Source organism: Ursus americanus, chromosome 14, assembly GCF_024610735.1.
Source record: "Ursus americanus isolate L20-20 chromosome 14, mUrsAme1.1.p, whole genome shotgun sequence".
In the NCBI taxonomy this organism is placed as follows: domain Eukaryota; kingdom Metazoa; phylum Chordata; class Mammalia; order Carnivora; family Ursidae; genus Ursus; species Ursus americanus.
Window position 1 is genome coordinate 48,975,998 of NC_142140.1, and position 10,743 is coordinate 48,986,740.

Consider the following 10,743-nt stretch of genomic DNA (forward strand, 5'->3'; position numbering starts at 1 on the left):
CCTTCTCTCTTTGGTAATATCTTATCTATAACTTTTCTCTGCATCTGGGATTTCTGTGAACCTGGTTAAGTAGCCCTGGAAGAACCAAGTCAGGGGATTGGGGGGGGGGGGGGTTCCTACCACTTCCTGCCTGTACCTTAACCCTTTCCTTACTCAATGAGAATGCAAACTGGTGGAGCCACTTTGCAAAACAGTATAGAGGTTCCTCAAAAAGTTAAAAATAGGGACACTGGGTGGCTCAGTCACTTAAGCATCTGCCTTTGGCTCAGGGTCCTGGGATTGAGACCCACATCAGGCTCCCTGCCCAGCAGGGATCCTGCTACTCTCTCTCCCTCTGCTCCTCCCCCTGCTTGTGTGTGTGCACTGTCTCACTCACTCTCCATCTCTCAAATAAATAAATAAAACCTTTAAAAAAAAGTTAAAAATAGAACTGACCTATGACGCAGCAATTGAACTACTAGATATTTACCAAAAGAATACAGAAATACAAATTCAAAGGGATACATGCACCCTTATGTTTTTAGCAACATTACCTACAATAGCCAAACTATGGAAACAGCTCACGTGTCCCTCAATAGATGAGTGGATAAAGATGTGGTGTGTATATATGTACAATGGAAAATTTCTCAATCATAAAACAAAATGAAATCTTGCCATTTGCATCGACATGATGGAGGTAGAGAGTAATATGCTAAATGAAACGAGTCAGTCAGAGAAAGCCAAATGATTTCACTCAGATGTGGAATTTAAGAAACAAAACAAATGAGCAAAAAGGGGAAAAAAAAACAGAGAGAGACAAACCAAGAAACAGACTCTTAACTATAGAGAACACACTGATGGTTACCAGAGGGGAGGTGGGGGAGATGGAGGAAATAGGTGATGGGGTTGAAGGAGGGGACATGTGATGAGCACCATGTGTTATATGAAGTGTTGTATTCACGATATTGTACACATGAAATGAATATTACACTGTAGGTTAATTAACTGGAATTTAAATAAAAACAAAAATTTTAAATGAGGAGTAATAAATACATAAATAAGGTCCATTTGCTTGAAAATTATTATCTTATTTTTTTCTTTCTTCATAGTCTCCACCGCCACATGGAACCAGGGAATGATACACAAATTTTGGAGTTTCACCTTCTGGGACTATCAGAGGACCCAGAACTGCAGCCCCTCCTATTTGGGCTTTTCCTCTCCATGTACCTGATCACTGTGCTAGGAAACCTGCTCATCATCCTGGCCATCAGCTCTGACTCTCACCTCCACACCCCCATGTACTTCTTCCTGGCCAACCTGTCCTTGGCAGACATCTGCTTCACCTCCACCACCATCCCCAAGATGCTGTGGAACATCCAGACTCAGAGCAAAGTCATAACCTATGAAGGTTGTATCACTCAGATATACTTTGTCCTACTCTTTGCAGGCTGGGATGATTTTATCCTGACTGCAATGGCCTATGACCGCTTTGTGGCCATCTGTCACCCCCTGCACTACACGGTCATCATGAACCCCCAGCTCTGTGGACTCCTGGTTCTGGTGTCTTGGATCATCAGTGTTCTGAATTCCTTATTACAAAGCTTAATGGCATTGCAGCTGTCCTTCTGCACAGAGGTGGAAATCCCCCATTTTTTCTGTGACCTCAATCAGGTAGTCAGGCATGCCTGTTCTGACACTATAATGATATAGTGATGTATTTTGCAACTGTGCTCCTGGGTGGTGCTCCCCTGCCTGGGATCCTTTATTCTTACTCTAAGATAGTTTCCTCCATATGTCGAATATCATCAGCTCAGGGCAAGTATAAAGCATTTTCCACTTGTGCATCGCACCTCTCGGTTGTCTCCTTATTTTATTATACGGGCCTAGGAGTGTACCTGAGCTCTGCTGCTCCCCAGAGCTCCCACACAAGTGCAGTGGTCTCAGTGATGTACACGGTGGTCACCCCCATGCTGAACCCCTTCATCTACAGCCTGAGGAACAAGGACATAAAAGGGGCTCTGAAAAGAATCCTTGGGGTTCCAGTGATGTGAGGGCCAATAGTCCTGGGCTGAAGAAGTGCCCATGATTGTAGGACTCACAGTCCCAGAGCCATCAACTGCTATTCTTTAATCAGACTGTGGAAGTAGAATCTGTTCCTTCTATTTATTTCCTGGAATTTCCATTTGTTTGAATTCAACTTTTCCATGCATTTAAGTAACTCACTTTATTAGGCTTCTTCTCTGTCTGATACACACACACAGTTTTCCCCTTTGTCCATCTTCATATATTCCTAATGCTTTCACAAACCTTTTATCACAAGTGCCTGGAAATTTATCTTCCAAGGGACAAGTTGGACTTCTTCAAACTAATTTCATTTTGAATAACGTATACCATGCCAAGTAAATTTTCCCTTGGTTTCCCAAAAGAATACTCATGAGTTGTATTCTCCATTTGGAAGACACTACTTTAACCAACAAGCCTTTCACATAACTTTATTATAGAGGAGAATACAAAACTCCAGTTTTCATCTAGAGTCTGTCAGTCTTTTCACATCACTACCATTACTCCTCTTCCTGATCATGTGGACTCTAACACTGTTCTGGTTAAGTCTCAGGCTCCTTACAGGGATGCTCAGGCTAGGAAAGCCCAGGCACCCCCTGCACCCCTGCACTTGTGGACATTCCCACAGATGCTTCCCTGACCAGAGCCTCTGCTGTGGCTGCACCAGCCCTTGGGTTCTCACTGTGACTGCAAGACAGGCCTCAGCAGCACCCATCGGAGAACTCTAACAAAACCAGGTCTATTCCTCATAGGTCCTGGAGGGCACATGGGATGCCCAAAGACCATTCTGGAAGGTCTCAGAGGGGGAGAGAGGCATTGAGAGGGAGAAAGAATGAGTCCCGCTAAGGGATCTGCCTTTATTAAGGCCCATGGCCAGAGTATATAGGGGTTTGTGGGTTCATGCTTTATTGGAGAATTTTATATGGTTAGAATTTGGGTGGTGAAGGGGAAAAGCAGGGTCACTCATGTGTCAGTATCAAGGTGACCCAGGGCTTTCTGAAGAAGTACTTCACAGCTGGGGGCAGCCTGAGGGCTTATCTGGTAAGTGTCCCACACCTGACAATGTGTTTATTCACCATGATTGTCCTTGAATTGCATGCCTCAGAAACCCAAAGCTTAATTCCAGACACTTATCTACAAACATGCTCCTGTGTTTCCTAACCAGTGTCTTCCTGCCCCCCCCCCCCGCCCACAGAGGTAGAATTTACTGATTCATGGGTTGCATACACCTAGTGCTCATCCCATCACGTGCCTCCTTAATGCCCATCTCCCAGTTACCCCATCCCCCACACTCCTCCCCTCCAGCGATCCTCAGTTTGTTTCCTAGAGTCAGCATCTCTTATGGTTTGCCTCCCTCTCAATTTTCATCTTATTTTATTTCTACTGTGATTCAGCTCAGTATCCAGAATGCCAACCATCGCCGCTGGCAAACACTGATTAGCAAGATCTCTCCCAGGGCAGTCGACATGGAAAGACCAATTTGAATAAATAGATTGACCTTCCATGTTCTTAGTGTCAGGATGAATGTAAGTATGAGGAAGCAAAATTTCAGAACACTCATTCTGTTACTACACAAAATATTTTTCTTTTTCTTTCTTTCCTTCCTTCCTTTCTTTCTTTCTTTCTTTCTTTCTTTCTTTCTTTCTTTCTTTCTTTCCTTCTTTCTTTCTTTCTTTCTTTCTTTCTTTCTTTCTTTCTTTTTCTTTCTTTCTTTCTTTCTTTCTTTCTTTCTTTCTTTCTTTCTTTCTTTCTTTCTTTCTTTCTTTCTTTCTTTCTTTCTTTCTTTTTTCATCTCAGTTCATGCTGTGAATCTGTTTACTGAAGCACAGAAGATTGGCGTCCACAACCGATAAGGTTTATTCATTGAGGTGAAGGGTTGGTTAGAGTCTTCTCTGTTTTATCACCCATTATCTTCCTGTTTCTACTTGAAAGCATCCAATGCTTCCTGCTAATATGACTCTCTCTATGGTTACACAAAATAACTCCCTTTTCCTAATGCTAAGGGATGGCAAATGAACAGTATCAGTACCATCCATTTTTACTTCCTTCCTATTCAGAAATCTCTTCACCTGCACGATCAGAGGAGGCGTCACAGGAGAGCTTGATGTCCTGCTGGTCGTGTGGTTCAGGGTCACCAGTTCTTCTGCACAAACGTGCACATCTTTCAGATTTTCCCAGTGACCCAGGAGGAAGCTCACACATAGTCACCTGGTCATAAAATCATCAGAAAAAAACTCAAATAATAGATCGATCATGACTGCTCTCCTCATTTGTCAGATCATATGTGTCAAATAAAAAGCAGCACACGTTCTAATTGCCTCAGGTCTGTTTACTTGCATTATTGTGTCAGTCAGCTCTTGCTGTGTAACAGGTTGTCCTTGTCAAATGGGATATCATACTGATGTGGGGTGACTGAACACGATGCTCAAGAAATAATTCTTGAAACAATTTTGGTGCAAAGAGTTGTTTTTATTACAGCACAGGGACAGGACTGGGGCAGGAAGAGCTTCACTGGGATTATAAAGAATGGCTGATTCTATACTTTTGAGTTTGTGGAGGGAGGGCGGTAGAGATAATATAAGTTTCTAAGGAATTTCTGGATGCTGAATGTGAAGTTTACAGGACCTTAGAGCTCTGGCTATTGTCAAGATAAGGTTGCTGTCAGTCTCTAATGAAATACCAACATCAAGGCAGCCATGAGTTCCTGGGGTGGTGTCAAGCTCTGAATGTCTGAGGGACTCACCAGGGGCTGCAGATTGTAAGGAGATTGACTTTTACCTGCATTTCTCTTGCCTTTGTTCTCCTCATCAATAATGTCTCTACAATCAAATGGCATTAATTTCTGGGAAGCATTTCTGATCTCTGCTGGGCTCCTCGGGGGTCTGTGGTCAGGAGTGAATCTCTAAATTGTGTTTCTAAGATTCATCAACCGTGTTGTATGGGGCTGTAGTGCTTTTGTGTCTCGGCCAATTCACCGTCTTATTGCTACATTTCTATAGGTAAGGTATTCTTCTATTTAGAAATTAAATGAACTTACATGAATTGTTTGAATTTCATGCCACTTTCCTACATGTTAGAAGATCTCTCTCCCAAACCTTCAATGGAGAGTCAGCTACCTGTGCTCTAGATCCTTCCCTTAGCCATGTGCAATAGATATTTTCCACTTAATTCAATTATTGGAGTATAATGACACACAATAAACTGCATATTTAAAGTATAGAATTTGAAGAATTAAAGGAGCTACACGAAAGTGAAGAGTACATAGTACAAGTTTCCATTTGTGTATAAGACTGTTAGGTATGCTTCGACTGCTTTGTTAGGTAATTATTAAAAATTTAAGCTCCCTGAGCCTCTTTCCTCATTTTTCAAGGCAGTGTGGATTACTAAATATATGTTAAATGAATCTTGTATGAAAAGAATGAAATGTATGGAAATTAGTTTTTTACTCCTAAGAAAGCAGTCCAGTATAGTGGTTGTGATGTGTGTGTGTGTGTGTGTGTGTGTACACATTTTTCTTTCAAATAAGCACATTCCCTCCATGTGTACACACAGAGACAATTTATGATTTCATCTTTTATGTTGAAGGAAACTTGAGGAAGAGTTGGAGAGGATAGCACTGAAAAGAATGAATGGTTGAATCAATATGAAATGAAAGGATGCAGCAATATAGACACAAAGCTGTAAATTATAATGTGAGACCTTAATTTTGATCCTGAGTTCCTTTCCGATGACACAGCTTCAAAGGCCTCATAGTGAGACCACAGGCATATTTAAGCCACAAGGAATTCACCGTACCAACTGATGGGGCAGAATATCTCCAAATCGATTTAATTTTTTTTCTAATTAATGTGGGTTCTTTAAGTGTAAATTGCCCTCATCCAAGGGAAGCTATGAATAAATTGGAAAGATTAAACTTAATATCCTCAAAAATTTTATTGATGATGTCCATATGGATTCCTCCTGATGCTGTAAAATATCCCCACACTAGTTGTTTAAAACAAACACATACCTACTCTTACACTTCTGGAAGCAAAAGCTTGAAAGGAGTCTCACACTGCTAACAGTGACATGTCTGTAGGGTTGAATTCTTTCCAGACGCTCATGGAAGAATCTGTTTTCTTTCCAATTCTAGTCTCAATTTTGAGCTGCCTGCGTTCTTGGCTCACAGCTCTTCCTCCACCTTCAGAGCCAGCAGGGCCGCATTTTCAAAGTCTGACATCAACTCTTTTGTCTCCCTCATTAACATTTGGAGGACCATTGTGATTACCTTTGTCCGCCTGGACAATCACAGCTAATCTTTTTATCTTAATGGCAGCTGATTAGCAACCCTGTTCGAGCTGCTACCTTAATCCTTCTTTGCTATAAAAAATAACACCTTAAACGTACTGGGGATAGTTCTACTTTGAACTTTTTGAGGGACCTCCATATTGTTTTCCAGAGTGGCTGCACCAGCCTGCATTCCCACCACTGGTGCTAGAGGGTTCCCCGTTCCCACATCCTCACCAACACCTCTTTTACACGAGTTGTTACTTTTAGCCATTCTGACAGTTGTGAGGATGTATCTCCTTGTGGTTTTGATTTGTATTTTCCTGATGATGAGGGATGTTGAGTATTTTTTCATGTGTCTGTTGGCCATTTGCAAAGAGTGATATTTTGACTTATTCCTTGCTGATCTTGATGCATTTTATTTCTTTTTGTTTTCTGATTGCTCAGGCTAGGACTTCCAGTACTATGTTGAACAACAGTGACAACAGTGGACATCCCTGTCATGTTCCTGACCTTAGGGGAGAAGCTCTCTGTTTTTCCCCACTGAGGATGAAATTAGCTGTGGGTCTATCCTATATGGCCTTTTTGATGTTGAGGTATGTTCCTTCCATTCCTACTGTCTTGTGCGTTTTTATCAAGAATGGATGTTATATTTTGTCAAATGCTTTTTCTGCATCGATTAAGGGGTTCTTACCTTTTCTTTTATTAATGTGGTATATCACCTTGCAACCTAGGAATAAATCCCACTTTGTCATGGTGAATAATTGTTTTTATGTACTGATGGATCTGAATAGCTAGTATCTTGAGAATTTTTACATCCATGTTCATCAGGGATATTGGTATGTAATTCTCATTTTTAATGTTATCTTTGTCTGATTTTGGTATCAAGGTAACGCTGGCCTCATAAAACGAGTTTGGAAGTTTTCCTTCCATTTGTATTTTTTGGAAAAGTTTCAGAAGGATAGGTATTAATTCTTATTTAATGTTTGGTAGAATTCCCTGGAAACTCTCTGGCCCTGGACTCTTATTTGTTGGGAGATTTTTGATTACGGATTCAATTTCATTGCTGGTATGGGTCTACCCTACTACCCAGCATTTAGATTACTAAGGATTTATACAAAGGATACAAATATAGTGATTTGAAGGGGCACATGAACCCCAATGTTTATAACAGCAATGTCCACAATAGCCAAAATATGGAAATAACACAAATGTCCATCAACTGATGAATGGATAAAGAAGATGTGGTACATATATACAATGGAGCGTTACTCAGCCATCAAAAGAATGAAATCTTGCCGTTTGAAACAATGTGGGTGGAACTAGATTGTTTTATGCTAAGTAAAAGAAGTCAGTCAGAAAAAGACAATTACCATATGATTTCACTTATATGTGAAATTTAAGAAACAAAATTGATGTACATAGGGGAAGGAAGGAAAAAAATAAGATAAAAACAGAGAGGGAGACAAAACATAAGAGACTCTTAACTATAGGGAACAAACTGAGGGTTGCTGGAGGGGAGGTGGGTGGGCAGATGGGGTAACAGGATGATGGGCATTAAGGATGCCACGTGATTTAATAAGCACTGGGTGTTGTACACAACTGATGAATCACTAAATACTACCCCTGAAACTAATAATACACTATATGTTAACTAGCTTGAATTTAAATAAAATCTAAAAAACATGAAGGTACCGGGGATTAAGATGTGGACACATTTGGGAGGGCCTTACTCTGCCTACTACAAAGTCTTTTTCATAAGTTATTATTTTGGTCACTTAAGAAAGCAATACACAGAGTTTACACAGCCTGAAGAATGAGTGAATATCTGGTTTATTCAAAATTTCATGCAATGACAATATTTGGTACAAAAGCCTAAAACTCCCTACACCTACCTCTAACATGGGATCACAGCTTAGCTAACCCGAGAGTGCTCCACACACCAGGACCTGCACATCAACATCACCTGAGAGTTTGCTACAAATGCAGAATCTCTGGGCCACTGAGACCCTGAGACCAGACTCTGCCTTTGTAGTGGGACCTGTGTGGATTCACAGGCACATTGAGGTTGGAGAGATGCTGGTCTAAATGGATTTCTCATGTTTTATGGTTGACATTTGTGGCAGTATGATAATATGTTGGGGGTGGTTTCCTTTGGATTGCAGGTGTTCAGCAGCATCCCTTCAGACATCACCAGACATCCCCAGGAGCAAATTATTTTCTGGTTGAAACCAATGCCACAGAGTTTGAGAACTAGAAGCATCCTGACAGAATGACACTCAAGGCCACCACATACTCGGATATTCAGTGTGGACAGATCACTAACAGCACCAAGCACCATGTCTGCAATGTAGATTGGAGTCCATAAATGTATTTCCTCAGGGATAAGATGTTTATAAAAATAAATCAAACAATCCCTATGAGATGGAAGCTCATGGTATAGTACATAACATGATCTAAACACGTCTGTTATAATTACAACCATCTTACGACAAAAAACTACGTGGAAGCTCTTGACTTGTATAAAGTAAGCAATTCCTAACTAAGATCAAATGTGTCTGAAGCCAGTGTGTGTGGTGGCCAAGGTTTATTATCAGAAGAACCCCCTTCTCTGCCTTATTGAAAAGAAGAACAGACCCTGTCTGGTGACAGCAGGGCTGGGTCCCCACCACATGTCAATGCTTTGAAGATAAAGAGACCTAATACACTGGGTGTACAATGAATCATGAAATGCTACATCAAAAACGAATGTTGTACTGTATGGCAACTAACATAACATAATAAAAAATTTTAAAAAATTTAAAATAAATACAGAGACCTAATCCAGTTACTAGGTCTTAGACTTGGAGAAAATTGTAACTTGGAGCTGAGAAAAGATGCTAGGAGATTCAGACATCAGGAGGGGGGCAAGTTCAGGGAAAGGGAGTAAAAGGAATAAAAAAAGAATTACCAAAAACTGGATTCATTTGACCTCTAACCCTGTCTTTTGGGAACTGAGATCCATTAGGAAAACATCCTTTCTGTCCAGAAAACTTTTCCACTTGGGAATCAGTTGCGTGGAGACTGGAGCCACAAAAGGGAAATGTACATAATGAGCAGATACAAGGAGCTATAAATAACTCCTCGTCCCCAGTCCATCAGCCTGTGCAACCTCAGATGGGAAGGACCATGCTTCTTGTCTATTTGTTCCAAGTCCTGCCTAATTCTGGCTGGAGGCCAATGATTCACTCCATCCTGCTGTCTCAGCTGAGGTTAGAGCTTTAATCTGTATCATCTGCTGTCCAAGGAGGAATTCAGACTTCCATAAGGACACATTCCTGTCACACACCCAGCCAGGTGAGTCCAACACCCCAGTGGACCATGGATGACAGGGTCAGAGAGAATGGAAGCCAAGAACATTGACAGATCATCACCTGAGAGCCAATTCCACTTAGCCCAGAGCAAAAGATCCCTGTGTTTATTTGTTGACTGATTAATTAATTTATTCAGTGCTAATGTCAATTTCACAGAGTGACCGCTACTCACACTTTTGAAGGTCTTTCGTATTCTTTATCATTAAATTGCTATTATAGCAATGCTAGAAAAACTATGTTGTGATTGTTAAACTCAAACTGTCGCTCTAATTGGGTGTGATTTTATCCCCTGTGGGGGGGGGTCATTGATCACTGTCTGGAGCCAGCCTCGCCTGTCATAGTGGAGAGGGGTGCGTGGAGGTAATGTATAAACACCCTACAATGCACGGGACACCCACCACCCCAGGGCGGGCTCTGGCCAGAATGTCCATGATGCAGAGACAGAGAAGCCCTGAGGTAGAGAATATCAGTATTTGGAACACAGCTGCCTTCAACCTTGTAACAACTTATTTTTCTACCAGCGAATTCACAGTAACCCCTTGGCTACCAGTTTAAAAGTTCCAACCACAAAGAATGTCACTATAGGTTTGTTCCCCAGGCTGCTGGTAATAGAGACGTTTCTTTTTTTTGGGGGGGGGGCACATTCATATTTATTTTTTAAATGATTTTTTATTATATTATGTTAGTCACCATACTGTACATCCCCGGTTTCCGATGTAAGGCTCGATGATTCATTAGTTGTGTATAACACCCAGTGCACCATGCAATACATGCCCTCCTTACTACCCATCACCGGTCTATCCCATTCCCCCACCCCCCCTCCCCTCTGAGGCCCTCAGTTTGTTTCTCATAGTCCATAGTCTCTCATGTTTCATTCCCCCTTCTGATTACCCCCCCTTTCTTTATCCCTTTCTTCCACTACTGATCATCCTAGTTCTTATGTTCCATAGATGAGAGAAATCATATGATAGTTGTCTTTCTCTGCTTGACTTATTTCACTTAGCATTATCTCCTCCAGTGCCGTCCATGTTGTAGCAAATATTGAGAACTCATTCTTTCTGATAGCTGAGTAATATTCCATTGT

The 10,743-nt window shown here is 41.3% G+C and overlaps 1 pseudogene; it reads left to right on the forward strand.

Annotated features, from left to right (window-relative positions):
* Window positions 1-1,101: 1,101 nt before the first annotated feature.
* On the forward strand, window positions 1,102-2,030 carry LOC123796653 (olfactory receptor 7A10-like; annotated as a pseudogene).
* The last annotated feature ends 8,713 nt before the right edge of the window (window positions 2,031-10,743 follow it).